This window comes from Schistocerca piceifrons, chromosome X, assembly GCF_021461385.2.
Source record: "Schistocerca piceifrons isolate TAMUIC-IGC-003096 chromosome X, iqSchPice1.1, whole genome shotgun sequence".
Classification (NCBI taxonomy): domain Eukaryota; kingdom Metazoa; phylum Arthropoda; class Insecta; order Orthoptera; family Acrididae; genus Schistocerca; species Schistocerca piceifrons.
In genome coordinates this window covers 678,113,704-678,135,232 of record NC_060149.1, presented here as the reverse complement: position 1 = coordinate 678,135,232, position 21,529 = coordinate 678,113,704, and the positions used below count along the sequence as shown (strand labels likewise).

General features: G+C 46.3%; 1 protein-coding gene across 1 annotated transcript in view; it reads left to right on the top strand.

Annotated features, from left to right (window-relative positions):
• LOC124722681 (popeye domain-containing 2-like) overlaps positions 1-21,529 on the top strand; it is a 676,128-nt gene that overhangs the window by 420,397 nt on the left and 234,202 nt on the right. The window lies entirely within an intron of this gene.

Sequence of the window (21,529 nt, the reverse complement as noted above, 5' to 3'; positions counted from 1 at the left end):
ATATACGTTGGAATTCGGCTGTCTATTGTACGTGTTCTGGTGGAAGTACTTAATTTTTTTAGTTGTGGTGCATTAATTTGAGGCAGAAGCCGTGGGAAAATTGAACGATGTGAAAAGGAATCAGAGTTGAGCTTGCGTAATCGAACATCACGAAGAGATTCAAAGAAATTAAATAACGTCCAGTTCTTAGAGCACGCCCTTGATCATATTACGAACTTTTGTGTATTTGTAAACTGTAAGACCGCTCGTTATAATCGATTAAAATCTAATCTAGCGCTCTTGCAGCCAGCTACATTTGAATTACCAGCTGATAAACATACAGCTATCGATAAGTTTCCGGACAGATTTTTTACGGCATGCTCACTATCGTAACGACAGCCTGCAGGTTGCCCTGTTGTATCTGGTCACGAACGGCGCCTGGCCAATATCCTCAGCAGGTTGCAAGTGTGAGCTGTGGTCAGAACACTGTTCTCTATAGCTATGAGTACAGTATGACAGAGCAAAGTGAATTCTAACGTGGGCAAACTGTTGGTTCTCATAAGGTGGGTGCTTCCGCAGCCAAGGTAGCCGAAGTGTTTGGTGTTTGAAGAGGCACCGTATCGAAGATTTATACAGCATACAAGGAAAGCGGAAAAACATCACCCGCCAAGTCACAACGCGGAGGAAAGTTTGTGTTGAGTGAGCGTACCAGAGGGTCATTGAAGAGGCTTGTGACAAAAAAAAAAAAAAAAAATAAGGGGGGGGGGGCGACAGTTGCAAAGGTCACCGTAGAACTCAGTGTCACACTTGCAAACCGATCCAGCACCGAACCAACACGAAGGGAGTTCCTTAGTCAGGGAATTAAAGGGCGAGCTGGAATTCCAAAGCCACTCATCAGTGATGAAAATGACCGTAAGAGGAAAACGTGGTGCCAAAGCCATAAAACGCGGAATTATGGAGCAATGGAAGAATGTAATTTGGTCGGATGAATCTTGTGTCACACTGTTTGCAGCTTCTGGCTTAGTTTACGTCCCAAGCGGGAACATGGCGAGGGTTCGGTGATATTTCAGGCAGCCATAGCGTGATATTCCATGGGCTCTATGGTTACTCTGCAGGGTCCCATTATTGCCAAGGATTATGTAGCCATTTTGGCCGATCAGGTCCATTCCACAGTTCAATATTTGTTCTCTGTTGGTTGGGTTGGGTTGTTTGGGGGAAGAGACCAAACAGCAGGGTCATCGGTCCCATCGGATTAGGGAAGGCCGTGCCCTCTCAAAGGAATCATCCCGGCATTTGCATGGAGCGATTTAGGGAAATCACGGAAAACCTAAATCACGATGGCCGGACGCGGGACTGAACCGTCGTCCTCCTGAATGCGAGTCCAGTGTGCTAACCACTGCCCCACCTTGCTCGGTTCTCTTTGTTGATGATGCTATGTTCCAAGACGACAGGGTCCCTGTTCACACAGCTCGTATCGCACGGAAATGGGTTTGTGAGAACGAGGGTGAATTGTCACATCTCCCCTGGCAACCAGGGTCACCATATCTCAATAGTATTTAGCCTTTGTGGTGTAGTTATGGAGATTTCGCAGAAGAATGGTACAAGATTCCCTTGAGAACCATAGAAGACCTCTATTTATCCATTACTAGACGACTGGAACCTGTTTCTAAAGGCGACGGTTGGCCAACACCGTGTTAGTCATGATAATGTGTAGTGTTTATTTTATTTTATTTTTTTAATTCCAACCCTGTATGTTCCGTATACTCTGACATGGGTAGAAATAAATTGACACTTTAGACACTATTAGTACTACGTGCTAAATTACATGTTTTGTCTATTCTCAAACAAAACGTCAGAATTCCGTCCCAATGAATGGGTGACACATCTCCAAGGCTGACCAGACTGTATTTAAAAATCTAGAGAGGGGAAGTATAATAGCTGTATTTCCTGATAGAAATGGCGAGGTCTATTAAGAATTCGTGCCTCCATTTAAGACAGGAGGTAAGGAATTCTATCAGGGTCTGTCAAAACGCCTCTTTGTCGAAACCGATGAGTCCTATTGGATCTCTCTGCCTGTGATTGCTGGACAACAAACGGGCTCAATCGGCTACAATTAATCACCAGTTCTTCCCTGAAAATTAAGACCCACATTACACTACCTACATTACTGATTGGTCATCTCCAGACCATTTCCTCTTGCTAAAACTGAAATTGCAGTTCGTGTGCGATCCCTTCTCTCCGAACTGAAGTCCTTGCCTTTACCACCTATACTTGAGGTTCATTCACGAACGCCTCCGTGCTGTATACCTAGGCCGCGGCTTCGCCTGGACCTTTCACATGGCCCTAAGGACACAGTTAACCCTGAGACTCTCCGCTGTCACTTCATCTCGATCCTCGACATGTACCGGGGCCATGAAATGGTTTACACCGATGGCTCGATGGCTGATGGTCACGTTGGCTTTGCCTATGTTCATAGAGGACATACAGAACAGCACTCCTTACCACATGGCTACAGTGTTTTCACTGCAGAGCTGGCGGCCATCACTCGTGCTCTTGAGCACGTCCACTCATGCCCAGGCGAGTCATTTCTCCTGTGTATTGACTCTTTGAGCAGCCTACAAGCTACCGACCAGTGCTACCTTCGTCATACTTCGGTAGCGACCATCCAGGAGTCCATCTATGCCCTGGAACGGTCCAGTCGTTCAGTGGTGTTTGTCTGGACTCCAGGTCACGTCGGAATCCCAGGCAACGAACTTGCCGACAGGCTGACCAAACAGGCTACGCAGAGACCACTTATGGAGCTCGGCTTCTGTGACACTGACCTGCATTCAGTATTACGCCGCAGGGTTTTGCGGCCATGGGAGACTGAGTGGCATAACCGCAGTAAGTACAACAAACTGCACGCCATTAAGGAAATTACGAATGTGTGGAAGACCTCCGTGCACGCCTCTCGCAGGGACTCTGTGGATCTCTGTCGGCTCCGCATTGGCCATACGTGGCTGACGCATTGTTACTTCATACGTCGCGAGGACCCACCACGGTGTCGCTGTGGCTCACGAACGACGGTCGTCCATCTCTTGCTGGACTGCTCACTTTTAGCCGCTTTGCAGCAGACTTCCAACTTTCTCAGCACCCTACCTTCAGTGTTGGGCGACAATGCCTCAACAGCAGCTTTAGTATTACGTTTTATTCGTGAGGGTGAGTTTTATCATTTGCTCTAAGTTTTAGCGCATGTCCTATGTCCCTATGTGTCCTCCACCCTAGTACTTTCAGGGTGGAGATCTTTGTGTTGCAGAGTGGCTGGCTTTCCTTTCTATCCTCATGGCCAGCCAGCCATGGTAACCTGCTTTCTTGTTTTAACCTCTTCTACCTGTTTCTTGCGTCTTCGTGATTTTCTTGTCCCCTTTTGTCCATTTAAGTGTTTGTTGCCCTTCAGTCGTTGTTGTGGTTTTTCCTTTCGCTCTGTTTTGTGTTGTAAGTCTCATTCTCATTCTCACCCTTGTGGCATTGTTTCCTTCCCTTCGGGACAAGGGACCGATTACCTCGCAGTTTGGTCCCTTTCCCCCCTCTTTTAAACAAACAAACCAACCAACCAACCAACCAACTCGACAAAAGTTTCTACTGGTCGTCTTCGTGCTTGCCAAACCATACCTTGGCCAGCAACGTCGCCGGAGCTCTCCTCAATTGAGAACGTCTGGAGCATATGAGCAAGATCCTCTAACCAGTTCGGGATTTTCACGATCTAACGCGTTAGTTGGACATAATTTGGCCATGATATCCCGGAGGAGTACATACAAGAACTATATGAATCAATGCCAGGCCAAATAACTGCTTGCGTAAGAGTGAGAGGTGGACCAACGCGTAATTAACTTTTCAATTTGTGAAGCTCTTTCTCTTGAATAAATCATTCAGTTTTTCTGAAATTGTAATCATTTGTTTGTCTGTACATACACATCACATCTACCCCCCCCCCCCAGGGGGTCCACAACTCTTTTGTGGACACGTGCGTAGCAAGCACGGGACCCCGAGCTAATGTGGCCTTCCTTCTTTTCCGGGCTGCATACCCCCCCTTTTCGTATCCTTCCCCATCCCCCATCTTCGCCCCCCCCCCCTCACCTCTGGCTCTTTCCTTCCCTTTCTCCCCCTCTGGGAGTATAGTTTATGCCTACGTCCGGAGACGGACACTTGTAAATGTACCGCCCTCTTCGCCTTCCTTGCTTGTATGTCTTCATCTTTCTTCGTCCTTCTCTTTTCCTTACCTCTTCTCTTTACCTCTTCTCTTTACCCTTTTCTCCGCTGCGGCGTTTGAGACCTCTCTTCTTTCCTTTCCCTGTCTCTTTCTTCCTCCCTGTGCGTGTCTGAAGGCCGACCCACGCACTTCCATGCGTAGCCGGTGATGGGGTAACGCGTAATTCCCCGCCCCGGGTAGACAGGTAGGACACGTACGTACCCCCTGGTAACGGCCAGGCCCAGGGAGGGGTGATTACCCGAGCTGATACCTTCCGAAAGTGCCGATTGGTCCCTCCGTCCGTTTGTCGGGAGGTGTGACCTGAGGTGTGAACAATCACCTAAGGCGGGTGTGCCCTTGGTGAGGGACCCCACAAGGAAGGAGCGCGCCATCGGAGACGCCGGTAATCATGGGGGATTCTTCCGCAATGGTTTCCTCACCTTCCACTATGTCTGCTCACAAACGTAAGTTCACTGAGTCTCAGCCACAGTCAGTTCTTCCATCGTTGCCACAGTTCCTTGTTGTTTCTTGGTCTGACGAAGGTCACGACTTTTCCACGGTCAACCCTTTCATTATTCAGAAAGGTGTCGACGCAATTGCGGGTCCTGTAAAGTCTTGTTCCAGATTACGGAATGGCACCCTGTTGTTGGAAACACACAGTGCCCTCCAGGCTCAAAAATTGCTGCGTACTTCTCTGCTCCACACCTTCCCTGTCCGGGTGGAACCGCACCGTACCTTAAATTCCTCGCGTGGAGTCGTTTATACACGCTCCCTCGATGGATTGTCTGACGAAGAAATTCAGCACTACCTGTCTGACCAGGGCGTCACAGCTGTTCATCGGGTTATGAAAAGGGTTGACTCGAACATCATTCCAACCCGCACTGTCTTCTTGACATTTGACAAAGTTCAACTCCCATCAAAAATCAAAGCAGGCTATGAGATAATTTCCGTTCGCCCTTATGTCCCAAACCCTACGCGTTGCTATCGATGTCAGCGGTTCAGTCACACCAGCCAGTCCTGTTCCAATCCGGCCAAATGTGTTACGTGTGGCAAGGATGCCCATGAGGGTGCTTGTCCACCTCCATCCCCTCGCTGCATCAACTGTATGGGTGACCACGCTGCTTCCTCTCGAGATTGCCCCGTTTTTAAGGACGAAAAACTCATCCAGGAAATAAGAGTGAAGGAAAAGGTGTCGACCTTTGCTGCTCGAAAGTTACTCGCCAGTCGACAGCCCACTGTGCCTCAGAAAGGAAAATACAGCACTGTCCTTGCTTCTCCTCGGCCAACAAAGGAGGCAGCCACGCAGACTTGCGACCTCACCTTTAGTACCACGGTCGTCAGATCGGCCAGCACAAAGATCGCCCGTTCAACCTCACCACTTTCGCCTGCCCACTCAATGGCTCACCCTTCGTCGGGTTCTGCTAAATCTCGAGCCCAAAAGTCAGACGCCAAGTCTTTGAAAAAAGAGCATTCTCGTGAAGAGTTTTTACGTACCGCAACTTCACAACCATCGGTTCCTCCTTCATCTAAACATCATACTTCCAAGAAGGCTACGAAGAAACACAGTTCCTCTCCTTCTCCGCCAAGGCGTGTCCCCATCTACAGCACCACCTGGCGGAAATCGCCCTCGGCCGTCTTCTGTGTCGCCGAGGCGCACTGCTGGTGGCCGGTCAACTGGCCGATCGTTGGTGGCTGGAGCTGCTCCTGACCAACCTATGGATCAGGATCTTCTGCCTTCGACTGAATGCCATTCCATGCTGTCGGTCGCAAGCTCTGAGCAGTCGTTGAGTTGACAGCACCCTTGGTCACATTGCTCCATTTTCTGTTCACCCTATGTCCATTATCCACTGGAATATCCGCGGCATTCGAGCCAATCGGGATGAATTGTCGATCCTCTTACGATCCTACTCGCCAGTCATCTTATGTCTTCAGGAAACAAAGCTGCGTCCCCATGACCGCTTTGTTCTCCCTCATTTTCAGTCCGTCCGATATGACCTCCCCTCTGTTGAAGGCACTCCAGCCCATGGAGGACTCATGATTCTGCTCCACGATACTCTCCATTATCACCAAATCCCCTTAAACAGTTCCTTCCAAGCTGTCGCCGTCCGTCTTTCCCTTTCTGGATACACGTTCTCTCTTTGTACGGTATACATTCCATCGTCCACACCAATGGCACGAGCTGATCTCCTTCATCTTCTTGGTCAGCTTCCACCCCCCTATTTGCTGGTTGGGGACTTCAATGCCCACCACCCGCTTTGGGGATCTCCACATCCTTGTTCACATGGCTCACTATTGCTAGACGTCTTCCACCAAGCGGATCTAGTCTGCCTCAACACTGGGGTCCCCACATTTTTGTCTGCCTCCATGACAAATTTATCTCATTTGGACCTTGCGGTCGGTACTGTTCCGCTAGCTCGGCGCTTCGAATGGTTCGCCCTTGATGATACACACTCGAGTGACCACTTTCCATGTGTCCTTAGACTGCAGCCTCAACTGCCCTACATGCGCTCGCGACGCTGGAAGTTTGCCCAAGCCGATTGGACACTTTTTTCGTCTCTAGCGACATTCCATGACCGTCGCTTTCCCAGCGTCGACGATGAGGTCACACATATTACCGACGTTATTCTCACAGCTGCGGAACGTTCAATACCACGCACCTCCGAATTGCCCCGGCGCCCCCCAGTTCCTTGGTGGAACGAGGCATGCCGTGACGCAATACGTGAGCGGCGACGTGCTCTTCGCATTTTCCGTCACCATCCAACTTTGGCAAACTGTATCCGATATAAGCAGCTCCGTGCGCGATGCCGTCGCGTCATCCGCGATAGCAAGAAGGCAAGCTGGAAATTCTTTATTAGCTCATTTAACACCTTCACTCCCTCCTCGGAAGTTTGGAGTCGGCTTCGACGGTTCTCAGGCGCGCCTAGTTTTTCCCCGGTCTCTGGGCTCACTGTCGCGCATGATACCTTAGTGGACCCCGTCGCAATTTCTAACTCATTGGGTCAGCACTTTGCTGAGATTTCGAGCTCTTCAAATTACCCGCCAGCGTTTCTCCCGAAGAAACGTGCAGCGGAAGTGCGACATCTTGCTTTCTCCTCTCAAAATCGCGAAAGCTACAATACTGTTTTCTCCATGCGGGAACTCCAACATGCCCTCTCTTCTTCTCGCTCCTCCGCCCCAGGACCGGATGGTATCCATGTCCAAATGTTGCTGCATTTATCAACCCATAGCCTGCGTTACCTCCTTCGCCTTTACAATCGAATTTGGACCGACAGTACCTTTCCCAGGCGATGGCGGGAAGCTATTGTCGTTCCCGTTCCGAAACCTGGAAAGGACAAACATCTCCCCTCTAGCTATCGCCCCATTTCTCTCACGAGTAGTGTCTGTAAGGTTTTGGAGCGTATGGTGAATTACCGTTTAGCTTGGTGGCTGGAATCCCGCAGTCTTTTAACACCAGCCCAATGCGGATTCCGAAAGCATCGTTCTGCCGTTGACCATCTTGTTGCTCTCTCCACTTATATCATGAACAATTTTCTCCGGAAACGCCAAACGGTAGCAATATTTTTTGATCAGGAGAGAGCATACGATACCTGTTGGAGGACAGGCATCCTCCGCACACTGTTCTCTTGGGGCTTTCGAGGCCGGCTGCCCCTTTTTCTTCGCGAATTTATGGCAGAGCGCACATTTAGGGTGCGGGTGAACACTACTCTCTCCCGTACTTTCTCCCAAGAAAACGGGGTACCCCAGGGCTCCGTGCTGAGTGTTGTACTGTTTGCCATCGCCATTAATCTAATTATGGATTGTCTCCTTCCTGATGTCTCCGGCTCCCTCTTTGTGGATGATTTTGCGATCTACTACAGCTCTCAACGGACCCGCCTTCTTGAAAGACGTCTTCAAGGATGTCTCGATCGCCTCCACTCGTGGAGCATCGAAACCGGCTTCCGTTTCTCACCCAGTAAGACCGTTTGTGTTAATTTTTGGCGACGTAAGGAGTTTCTTCCGCCCTCCTTACATCTAGGTCCTGTCAACCTTCCGTTTTCCGACGTCGCTAAATTCTTGGGTCTTATGTTTGACAGAAAACTGTGCTGGTCCTCCCACGTTTCCTATCTTTCGGCTCGCTGTCTGCGTTCCCTTAACACCCTCCGTGTCCTGAATGGTACCTACTGGGGAGCGGACCGAGTGGTCCTTCTCCGCCTCTATCGCGCCTTAGTGCGCTCGAAATTGGATTATGGAAGCATAGTCTACTCCTCTGCTCGGCCGTCTATTCTTCGGCGTCTCGACTCTATCCACCACCGTGGATTACGTTTAGTGTCTGGAGCTTTTTACACCAGCCCTGTGGAAAGCCTTTATGCTGAGACTGCTGAACCTCCGCTGTCCAATCGGCGGGCAGTCCTTCTGAGTCGTTATGCTAGCCATCTGTCTTCCATGCCTGCTAATCCAGCCCATGACCTTTTTTTCGACACCTCCTTTGATGTCGGGTATGCAGGCCGCTCCTCCTCCCTACTACCCCCGGGAGTCCGCTTCCGTCAACTGCTCCATTCTCTCTCCTTCCCCTTTCCTAAAACCTTCTTGACAACTTGGGGTACAGCACCGCCTTGGCTCCGTCCCCGGATCGACTTGCTCAGAGACCTATGTCAATTTCCCAAGGATGGTACCCCTACACTTGTCTACCGTCGGGCATTTGCTGCTCTATGTGCACAAATGACGAAAGCCACATTTATTTACACCGACGGCTCGAAAACATCGGTAGGTGTAGGGAGTGCCTATATTGTTGGCGACACCCCAAATCACTTTCGGCTTCCCGACCAGTGTTCGGTTTATACTGCGGAGCTTTACGCTGTTCTCCAGGCTGTCCACTACATCCGCCGCCATCAGCGGATACAGTACGTAATCTGCTCAGATTCTCTCAGCTCTCTCCTAAGTCTCCAAGCTCTTTACCCTGTGCACCCTCTGGTCCACCGGATTCAGGACTGTCTGCGCTTGCTCCACCTGGGGGGCGTCTCAGTGGCGTTCCTCTGGCTCCCGGGACACGCTGGTATCTGTGGGAATGAGGCGGCCGATATAGCGGCCAAGGCTGCAGTCTCTCTTCCTCGGCCAGCTATTCAGTCTCTTCCGTTTACCGATCTACGGAGCGGTTTATGTCGCCAAGTTGCTCATTTATGGCATGCGCATTGGTCAACACTTCCCCATAATAAATTGCGGGAAGTGAAAGCCCTTCCTTGCGCTTGGACCTCTTCCTCCCGAACGCGTCGTCGGGAGGAGGTAATTTTAGTTAGACTCCGGATAGGGCACTGTCTTTTTAGCCATGGACATCTTTTAAGCGGTGATCCTCCCCCACTCTGTCCCCACTGCTCTCAGCTGTGGACGGTCTGACACCTTTTAATTGAATGCCCCTATTTTAATCCGTTACGCTCCCGTCTACAGCTATCGCCTGATCTATCGTTGATTTTAGCAGATGACACGCGCTCAGCTGACCGCGTTCTACAGTTTATTAGTGACAGTGAAATGACGTCAGTCATTTGATTTTTTTTTTTGGGGGACAACCAACCCCTTTCTATAGTGGATATTTAAGCATTCCTTCTGCCTTTAGTTTCTCAAATTTTATGACTTTGTTCCCCTTGCTGCTGATTTTAAATTTCGTTTTTTTCCTGTTTCCTACATCACGGGCTGGGCGCTAATGACCATAGAAGTTTTGTGCCCTAAAACCACAAACAAAAAAAACAAAAAAAAACATCACATCTACCGATTTCTACCGAGCGAGGTGGCGCAGTGGTTAGCACACTGGACTCGCATTCGGAAGGACGGCGGTTCAATCCCGCGTCCGGTCATCCTGATTTAGGTTTTCCGTGATTTCCCTATATCACATCAGGCAAATGCCGGGATGGTTCCTTCGAAAGGGCACGGCCGATTTCCTTCCCCATCCTTTCCTAACCCGAGCTTGTGCTCCGTCTCTAATGACCTCGTTGTCGATGGGACGTTAAACACTAATCTCCTCGTCCTCCCGATTTCTGTCCCATTCGGATAATTCTTTCGTGGTTCCTCGTTTCTTTTTTTCTTTTTTTTAAATTTTTAGATGTATTTTACTATTCTCGGAAATGCTCGTGGAACATGAATCTTGCTATAAAAATTTGGATTGACTAAGAATTGAACGCTGGACCCGTACATCAGGGTTGAGCATTGTACTGTAGAGACACACTGCCTGTTGAGAAAATAGGCCTTCGTAAAACTTCAAAGTCGATTTTATCGGCAATTTTTGAGAGTTGGACCGCCAAGGCTTCGTGGATTGATATCTGAGTTCTGAACTCCACGTACCATAAATATAAAAAAATTCCAAACATCTACTTGCCACATTGTCTCTTTATTAAGGCCTTCGTTTTCTTCTGTGGTGTATCTCTGGAAGGTCTGTGAGATACCCAGCCATGGCTTCCACTGCCTCTTATTCAATACGAAAAGTGTTGCAGCTGTGAATTGACTTTCTTACCTCACATCTACACACACGTTACAAACTACATAAAATGAATTCGCATTTGCGAATAAGGAATGACGACAATGAAAATTTGTGCTGGACCGGGTTTCTAGCCCTGATTTCCCGCTTATCACGAGCCGTCGCCTTACTACTTCGCTATCCGTGCACGACTCATGGCCAGACCCAAACTTTCATATGTTGTCAGCCATGCGTGTACGACCTGACCTCGCACATCCATTATGTATATTCCCGTACAGGTTAGACGCTATCGGTAGATAAATGCGATGTTGCAGTGCTTGTGCTATACTGATTACGCTACAAAAATTCTTTGGACATGGATGGATGAATGCATGCATGCATGCATGCATGCATGCATGTGCAAAGGAACTTTTCGTCGTAATCAGTATAAAACAGGCACTGCAATATCGTCGTTACAAATTAGGTCAGTGGGGCGGGTGTTCCAATAATAGGCTCTTTTAATACTTCAGTTTTGACTATGTCAAAGCACATTAAATTGTCTTTATAGAAGATCGTCTCTACCAATTTTCGATACAGGGCTTTTCTCAAATGTTTTTCATCCGTATTTGAAGTTGGCGGTGCTCCAGATTCACGTATACTTCTCAAAAATAGTTATCTTCCCCTACTGGCTGCTATGAAAAAAAAAACTTCTGTCATTAGTTTCAATTGCCCCAAATACATAGAGTGGTATTGAATATCATGTATGTGTCCTGAAAAACTAAACTTCAGAACTCAATCTATATAATTTAAACATAAAATTTATCTATTAAGTCCCGGTATTCAGTTCGCGTTTTTGAAGTTAAAGTTGAGTCGACTTGAACATCATACACACTTGTTAAGACAACTTGCTGCACAACATCAGCGAGATCGGTATTCGGACACGTAGCCCATCAGCAGTGGCATATATTCATACGTCTTTATCAAGGGTCGTTCGTCTGAAGTACGAAATCTTTGTGATATAAAAACTGATGTCGATCTCTGTGATAAATAGATTGTCTTGTGTACTTTTTATATCTGTCAAATGCTAAACAGCCACACTTCCTTGTCATACTGGACCCAACTATTACGGGATGAAAATACGTCACAAGGAAAGTGCTATAATTGAATTATTAGTTGGGGAAAAAGAACCAGTGGTGAACATCAGTAAACGTTTCTGTGTACTCTGTAGTAATTATACAGTTTATAGGGAGTTGAAGCGTCAGGCAGAACAAAAACTGAGCTCCGTGATAGGCCAGGTTCAGGACGCTCTTTCACATCCACTGCTCACGACATTGTGAATCGTGCAGTTGTTATCATTAGCGCAGACGGGTGCATCACAAATCGACAGTTGGCTCTACAGCTACTGGTGAGCGTTGGAAGTTACTTTGCCTTGACTGAGACTCATGGATATTCAAAGTTTTGCTCAAGATGTGATCTACAAATGCTCACAACATACCACAAGTTTCAAAGAAAAATAATTTCATCTAAACTGCTGTAGCAATCTGAGGCCAATGGGGATGTCTCGCTGTCACGGAGCGTTACGTAGGTGCATCACTGCCTGATCCAACCTGTAGCGCAGACATGACGCCGTCAGGCTTCATCTATTAGGGCCAGTTAAAGAGTCACTACACGGGTCACTCTTTGAAAATAATGAGCGCGTAATTCATGCAGTGAAAAATGGCTACGCGCGTGGGACGAGAATTTTTACCAAAAGGGAATGCATCTCTTACACAAAGCTGTCGTAAAGACGTAGATCGTGTTGGAGACTTTGATTCTAACTCTTAAGAATAAATACGTTTTGACGAAAAAAATTCTGGGGCATTTCTTGTTTAACGACTCTTGTATTTGTCAAGTTCCTAGATGAACCAATTATTTCAAAAACATTACTTAATTGTGGTGTTGAACTATTTAGCGTGTTATTTCATCGTTTATTTCCTTAGATTTGGCGTCGATCTCAAGTTCCGTTTGGACCTTTCTATCTGATAAATAATACTTTTTTTATTTTTAGAGTAAAACTATGATTTCACGTTTCTTTATTTACAGTCTTATTTGGAACTTGGTTTTAACTGTAAGCAAATAAAAATCACCAACTACTGATTGGATTGTTAGGTTTCATATCCTTTTGTTTATGATTCGCTACCATCAGCTGCAGCCAGCATGAAAAAAATGGTTTGCAAGAAAAGCAACAACTGAAAAATTTACGGCTTGAGAAAGCTGAGAAAACACAAGCGATGAAACAAAGTGTAGAAAGTAACTCGGTGCGTGAGGAAAGCCTTCCTTGAATAGGGGTTCAGTTAAAAAAGTTAGAGATCAGTTACGCAAACAATCTGGTAAACCATTAGACTGATTCTGGGTTTAGAATCTTTCAGTGCCTCGAATGAAATATTGTGTTGTCTGAACTTCTGGTGCTGAATCGGCGCGCCTACAATGTGGTGTGAAGGTAGCCCGCAAAGCGACTGTTTCGCGGCACCATCCGTGGCAGGCACTTAATGCACTAGTGACTAGCGCAAAATCAGAAAAGATCTTCTCATTGTGTTAATCAGGTACCACTTAACAATGATATTGGACCATCCTGGATGCAACCTCTATAAAAAAATCGGAGTTTTTTAAATCAGGCTACCCGTTGAGTAGCTAGACCCGAGGATGTATAAAACAGTGTCCTTTTACAATTTTACCCTAGAAACGTAGTTCAGGAAAGGATGTGACATTACTTCATTTACATAAAACTATTCTCCTTTAGACGCAGAGTACATGACAATCACATGTTCTGGACGCATTCGCCCTAGATATTTATTCTAGAACAGAGAACTGTAAGAGTTTAGATTGCTTTGCGGAAGTGTATGATAGCTCTAGCGGCTAAGCTGTACTAGAAAGAAAAATTGAGTTGTTGGATGAGTATTTGGTACCTCTTGATCGTCGAGAACGACTTTCTCGACTCCTTGACGTCCTCACTTCCTCAGTCCCAACGTGCGATGCAGCGCGAAGCTAGAGGCAGTGGGCTTTAAATCTCCGTCTGGTCTTCCAGATAGGCGTTTTGGAGTATCTCTAAATTACTTAAGGCCAATGTTGTGGCGATTTCTTTGCAAAGGCCAATGCGAGCTTTGTTAGGTCTCAGATAACTTCATTATTTAGTGGACATGAAACCCTGATATTTTTCTCTTTCGAATCCAAAAAGGAATCCTCTTGTATATGCATTTACATTTGTACGCCGCAAGCCACCTTAAAGCGTATAGCGAGAGTTAGTTATATTTAGTTATATACCAGAATAGCAGAATAGCCCCCCCCCCCTCCCCGCTCTCCACCATCCTCCAGCTTACATTCGTGACTGTCACGGGAAGAAATGTTGATAGCATCCTCTTCCATACGATTGGATTTCTTTAATTTTTACCTCTTGACCATTACGCGAAGTATTAGTTGGGGAAGTAACTTGTTTCTTGAGTTTCTCTTGAAAGTTTATTTATCGAATTTCTTTGGATTAAGACTTTCTGCAGTGCAGAGCGACAGTATTGCAACGCCTCCCTTTGGAGCTTGTTGAGCACTTCTGTGACGCTTCCACACTGACTCTACAAACCCGAAATGAAGCGCCCACCTTTTCTTTGAATATTTTATGCCTCCTCCGTTATTCATTTAGCGTATGGAACACTCAACATTAAAATTTTCTTAAAGAAATTCGTGTAGTATAAATTTTATGTTCTAAGGTTAGTTGCAGGTATCCGCCGAAGGCACATGGGTGTTCGAACGAAGAATTCCAATTGATCACCAGGCCATGCTCTCAGCTCATATTCTTCGACGAAGTCCCTGATGGATTGTCTTGGAGCTCCACAGTAATAGTTTGGCGTTGGAAGCCTGTCCCCCTTGCATATATTTTCTGCACAAATCTCGTGTCCCATGGGAATTCTGTTTAAACATATCCATATGTCATGTGGGAGTTCACAACAACTGGTCATTTCTGGTGGCTCTATTAGGCCACGTACATAGTGCAGTGCGTTTTCATTACATAATTACAACCATTTGCCATGGAGATTGAAGCTGTCGGTAACGATCTGTTAAGCAATGCGTCAGGGCGAGTTCCGAGATCTCTATCGATTTCTAACCAGTCGGTATTTGTCTTGGTGGATGCTTAGTTGAGGATTGTTCATTATCTTGTATTATTCCTCTATGAATATTTTCCGTCCACGCAGAGGGGGTGGAGCTGCGTGGCTGAGTGTTAGAAGTGAATACAGTAGATTAGGCATGATGCATCCAGTAACCATGACTGGATGTCTCTCGTTTTGGAGTAAACAGTATTCAACCAGATTGGTGCAAATCTGACTTAGGTCCTCCTGGTCCACGCCGGGTAACGCTAAACAAGCTAGAGCGTTTTCTGGCAGCCAGACCATCTCACATAGATCTGCTGTCTGTTGTACGTATAGATACATACAGCAACAGAGCTGTCTTTACCAGAACCACCAGACAATAAACATTAGATCTAGTCTCCGTATTTGTCAGATAATTATAGAAGGACTTAGTATATCAAAATGCGAGTCACTTCCATTAATCAGACTTTACAAGGGTTATAAAGTAACAAACAGAACTCAAAAACTGGCAGAGTTACGGCAGGTCGCTCCATATACACTCCTGGAAATTGAAATAAGAACACCGTGAATTCATTGTCCCAGGAAGGGGAAACTTTATTGACACATTCCTGGGGTCAGATACATCACATGATCACACTGACAGAACCACAGGCACATAGACACAGGCAACAGAGCATGCACAATGTCGGCACTAGTACAGTGTATATCCACCTTTCGCAGCAATGCAGGCTGCTATTCTCCCATGGAGACGATCGTAGAGATGCTGGATGTAGTCCTGTGGAACGGCTTGCCATGCCATTTCCACCTGGCGCCTCAGTTGGACCAGCGTTCGTGCTGGACGTGCAGACCGCGTGAGACGACGCTTCATCCAGTCCCAAACATGCTCAATGGGGGACAGATCCGGAGATCTTGCTGGCCAGGGTAGTTGACTTACACCTTCTAGAGCACGTTGGGTGGCACGGGATACATGCGGACGTGCATTGTCCTGTTGGAACAGCAAGTTCATTTGCCGGTCTAGGAATGGTAGAACGATGGGTTCGATGACGGTTTGGATGTACCGTGCACTATTCAGTGTCCCCTCGACGATCACCAGTGGTGTACGGCCAGTGTAGGAGATCGCTCCCCACACCATGATGCCGGGTGTTGGCCCTGTGTGCCTCGGTCGTATGCAGTCCTGATTGTGGCGCTCACCTGCACGGCGCCAAACACGCATACGACCATCATTGGCACCAAGGCAGAAGCGACTCTCATCGCTGAAGACGACACGTCTCCATTCGTCCCTCCATTCACGCCTGTCGCGACACCACTGGAGGCGGGCTGCACGATGTTGGGGCGTGAGCGGAAGACGGCCTAACGGTGTGCGGGACCGTAGCCCAGCTTCATGGAGACGGTTGCGAATGGTCCTCGCCGATACCCCAGGAGCAACAGTGTCCCTAATTTGCTGGGACGTGGCGGTGCGGTCCCCCACGGCACTGCGTATGATCCTACGGTCTTGGCGTGCATCCGTGCGTCGCTGCGGTCCGGTCCCAGGTCGACGGGCACGTGCACCTTCCGCCGACCACTGGCGACAACATCGATGTACTGTGGAGACCTCACGCCCCACGTGTTGAGCAATTCGGCGGTACGTCCACCCGGCCTCCCGCATGCACACTATACGCCCTCGCTCAAAGTCCGTCAACTGCACATACGGTTCACGTCCACGCTGTCGCGGCATGCTACCAGTGTTAAAGACTGCGATGGAGCTCCGTATGCCACGGCAAACTGGCTGACACTGACGGCGGCGGTGCACAAATGCTGCGCAGCTAGCGCCATTCGACGGCCAACACCGCGGTTCCTGGTGTGTCCGCTGTGCCGTGCGTGTGATCATTGCTTGTACAGCCCTCTCGCAGTGTCCGGAGCAAGTATGGTGGGTCTGACACACCGGTGTCAATGTGTTCTTTTTTCCATTTCCAGGAGTGTAGGTACTCCTAAATACTTATCGAGCGAGGCGCCGCAGTGGTTAACACACTGGACTCGCACTGGGGAGGACGACGGTTCAAATACTGCGTCCGTCTATCCTGATTTAGGTTTCCCATGATTTCACTAAATTGTTCCAGGCATATGCCAGGATGGTGCCTTTGCAAGGGCACGCCGATTTCCTTCCCCACACTTGAAACAATCCGAGCTAGTACTCAGTCTCTAATGCCCTCGATGTCGACGCGACGTGAAACCCTGATCTTTCTTCTCTTAGATAATAGACGCTTTTGACAGATCGTCGGTCACCTAGTGAAATTATATCGGGTTTTCTCCGCTGTTTGTGCGTGCTGTCTAACATCCAGCCGCTCCAGCGATAAGAACACAGGTTCTGGGAGTGGCGGTGACATTATTTGCCCGATATATGTATAGTTCCCGTTTCGGCTGGAGCGACTTCAGTGATCACGGAAATACGTCATACTTGGTTGGCCGTTTGCCCTCTACAGGATATTTAGATAACTGGCCCGCCAAGTAGGTCGGCAGTTGGCTGAAGAACAGCAGTAATTAAAAAGAAAGTGAATCGCAGTTCGTGTATGGTACTGAATCCTCTGTAATCTAATTCAAGAATACAACTGTTACCTCGCTTTCTGGACTTGGACTTTGGTTTGGATCTCTGTGTGATTGTCTGTTGCTGTATAAGACAATTCCGGCTTTTCCCATGGGAACTGATTTGAGGTCACGTTAATTGCAGTAGTATCGTTCTCTGTATTCTGCTTTTTCGACCAAAGACTAAGCGTCAATCTTGACTTTACACATAGTATGCGTTTCACGGCAGTGACTATACATTACGTTTACGTACGTTCAGGATCTTCTCAGAGTGCTCCCTCCAAGTGTTAATCATCTATAAGTCTTTTTATGTTGCATAACAGTTTCCTAGCAACATCACCACCTCGTACACAACGGCGGCGTCCGCAGATATTCGCAGGGAGCTACAGACATGTTCCGTTGAAGTGTGGATTTAAAAAGTAAAAAAAATAAAGAGTGAAGAAAAGTAGGAAAGTAAATGGAACTCAGTGGTAGTATTACTATACGTTATTTATGAGATCGGTTGAGCAAACCGTTCCATAAAACTAGCTTCTGGATTTGATTTCATCGTCTTTCTCACTCAGTAGGAATAGCTTGTCAACAAAATACGGTGCAGCAGTAACATCAACAATGTTGCAAGCAACTATAACCAACGTCCATACTAGACTTGGGCTTTTGTCGTCAAGAAAACGATGGTAATTTTGAACATCGTTGAAACAATGTGCAGACGAATTCTCAAGTAGTGCAAGTATTCGGTCTTCATTTCGCCCGTATTATCTACAAAGCCTCCTCTCGCATCTTCATCTTGGTGCTTGTCAAGTAAAGCTAACTGTTTGTTTTTATGAATTTAATTTTTATGAATAATCATCGTACAATTAAAACGGATTTTCCATGTTTCGGGATAGAAGTCGAATGACGTCGACATCTCGCCATGGCATTTCGGCTGACAACCATTCAGCCATCTTCAGGCTGAGATAGCTGGTGTATGTCGCTGAGTTCATACCGCATAGGTTACCTATGCACGACCGCCCTCTGTCAAGTTTACTAACCTCTGTCGAATATTGCCCCATCTGAGGTGCGCAAGCTTGTGGGTAGCGTTGATGTTGCGCGCACACACTCTGTTGAACTATCGATGCACAAAATTAAAATTTAGTGGCCAAAATAATAGAATTAATTGTGGCTAGACGTGTGTGTCTCGTCGTGGCCACTATTTCTGTGGCAGAATAATCCGTAGAATCTCCTATAGAATGTAATGCTCAGCAATTCCTGACTTAATGTGATCCGAACGGCGAGTATGGCGATCATGTTTCACGCACCTTTCATGTACTGTTCGTGTGATCTGACCAGTGTAGTCTTATCACACTGGCAGGGTATTCTGTAGACTCCAGACTTCCGAAAACCCAGATCATGCTTTACCGAGCCGAGGAAAGTACAGGTCTTTCTATTAGGTCAGAAGATTATTTTAACAGAATGTTGCTTTAGGATTCTGCCTAAATCAGATGAAATATTTCCCACAGAAGGGAGGAACGACCTGAAGTTGAACAGCTCTTTTTCATCTTGATCGTGTAAATGGTCACAGTTATTCCGGATCTGATATGAAGAATATCCATTATCTCTGAACACAGAATGTGTTCCAGCTCCTTTGCGCGGCTCTCTCTATCAGACACAACATGTACCCAGAGTACTAACGTTCGAAAGACGCCCATAGTTTATGAAGGTGGTAGCAAATATATGTTCGTATGTGTGAGTTTACTGTAAACCGAATGCCCTAACGACCTATCAACTTATCGACTGGCTAAGACGTCTATAAACGGTAGACAGCCACTTTTTCACTTCCGTTGTAAGCTGATATTCTCGTGGATTGAATTTAGATGCTGTAAACATGGTGACAGCTCTTCTTCACATAGAGAGACGCCTAGCGACAGTTAATTTCACTTTGTTGACTACTGAATTGTAACTTCGTGGGCCAACAATTCTACGGAGACCTGCATGAAATATCATCGTTATTCAAGGGCTTGCGCGTCTTAGATGCGTGTAATGTTCGGCAGACGGTGGTTATGCAGGGGTAACCTATGCACATGCGCCATCGCACCAATTTGTAGAATAAACTAAGCTATGTGCACCAGCTGTCACCAGTGTAAAACTCACCTGAAGGTGGCTGAATGATTGTTACCCAAACTATCATGCAAGATGTCGACGTCATCTGGCTGCAATCCCGAAACCTCGTAGAACACTCAATACGCCAGCAAAACTTCAGAACGATCATAGGGGTTCCTACTAAAAAGAGAGGTCCGTCTTGTCACCGACTACTAAAAACGCATTTCACAAAAAAGTTACTTAGTTTTTAACACAGAATCGTGATAAAAAAAAATTGGAATGCCTCTCTTTTATATATAAATGACCCAATATTTAAGGAATTCAGCACCATATAGGATGAACCTATTATGGTTTCCTTGTGACCACTCTTCGTGTACACCGAGTTTTATCTGAAACACATTTGTCGTAGGATGTATATATTTTTCTATGCATTGTCCATTAAAAGCTTAAAGTAGCACTCTTTTTAGATTGTATTAGTTCCAATCACAGACTTGTCGCAGATGACGCGTTTATTTTTGAGGAAATGTTACATGGTGAAAACCGTAGTAATATCCAGTCAGATTGTCATTAAATATTTATTATAATGCAAATATTTATTACCTGCTCTTAATGTATACAAATGTAATGTCGTGCGCCTCACGAAACATAAAATGTAGCCTTTGATTTTGAGCGTAATGAGCCACACGTAGAATATGCGATACTATTTAAACATATAGTAGCAATACGTGAGGAAAAAACTGACCAGTCAAGCAGTTACAGTGGTGAGTGAAGCAAATGGCAGTTATTGATTGGATAGTGGGAAACTGTAGAGCATGTATGTGAGCAATGCTTACAAACCATTTTTAAAGCCCATACTGAGTGATTGTTCGAGTGTGTGGAACGTATCGCTTTTGTATCTATATTTCCAACCCTCACTCTCCCACTTTTCACTTACTTCATTAGCGAATGCTACGCAGGAAGAACAACTAGCGGCAAGTCTATATGCAGGTTTGAATTTCTTTGATTTTACGGTTATCGTCATTTTTCGAGTCTAATGTGGGACAAACTAATGTGTTGCTTGACTTTTCATGCTTTCTCGGCATTACACATTCTGATGACGATTAAAACTGTAACACAGGGAGAATGGCACATAACGAAATTTTTCTGCATTTCGCAAAAAGTTTTACATTACGATTTCGCTGTACACAACATACCGTTGCTGAACCGTCTCATTAAAGTCTCGAAGTTACGCGCTAGGTCAGTTCTGCATATCTCGGAAGTAACAGTGCTATGATATTCGCTTGAGGTACGTCCGAAATTATACTGCATTTTTCGTATTATACTGGATCCGCAAAATAAGTAACTTTTCGGTATCTGTTAACCTTTCTGGTGGTACAGATCTAATGGCTGACAGTTTATTTTTGGTCTGATGATTTTCCCAGTTCACAAAGATGTGAAGAAATGGTTCAAATGGCTCTGAGCACTATGGGACTTAACATCTGTGGTCATCAGTCCCCTAGAACTTAGAACTACTTAAACCTAACTAACCTAAGGACATCACACACATCCATGCCCGAGGCAGGATTCGAACCTGCGACCGTAGCAGTCGGGCGGTTCCGGACTGAGCGCCTAGAACCGATGTGAAGAGCTCTATGGGCTAAGATGTCTTCAATCCAATCACAAAACTGGTAATATATCCCGTAAACCCGTGATTTCTGCACTAGGTGACAGTGTAGAATTGTGTAGAATACCTTCCGGAAAGCGAAGAATAAGATATTAACCAGAGCTCTGTTATTTAGTGCCATCTGGAAATAAATTATGAGCATAGTTAACCGAATTTCTCACGACCGCTAGTCGCGGGAACATTTTGAGAGCGGAAGTCTCCTTCGTTTTTTTTCTCTATTTTTTTCGTATCTTCTGACTGGTTTGCTAGCGAACTTACTGCACTTCGTTTATTAATTGATGCCAAATTTTTATTTTAAGTACGAGTATATTGGTAATCTCATGTTTTGCTACTACTCAATTATTCCCTATTTCTTAGGCTTACTGCCAATCGATTTTGTGTGTTTCATAATGCGCGAGCGTAAAACATGCTCAATTACTAGAAAACAGACGGTCGTCAACGATAAAAGCCTCAGTTACGTTAATCCATCGAAAGACTCTCTCTGAAGG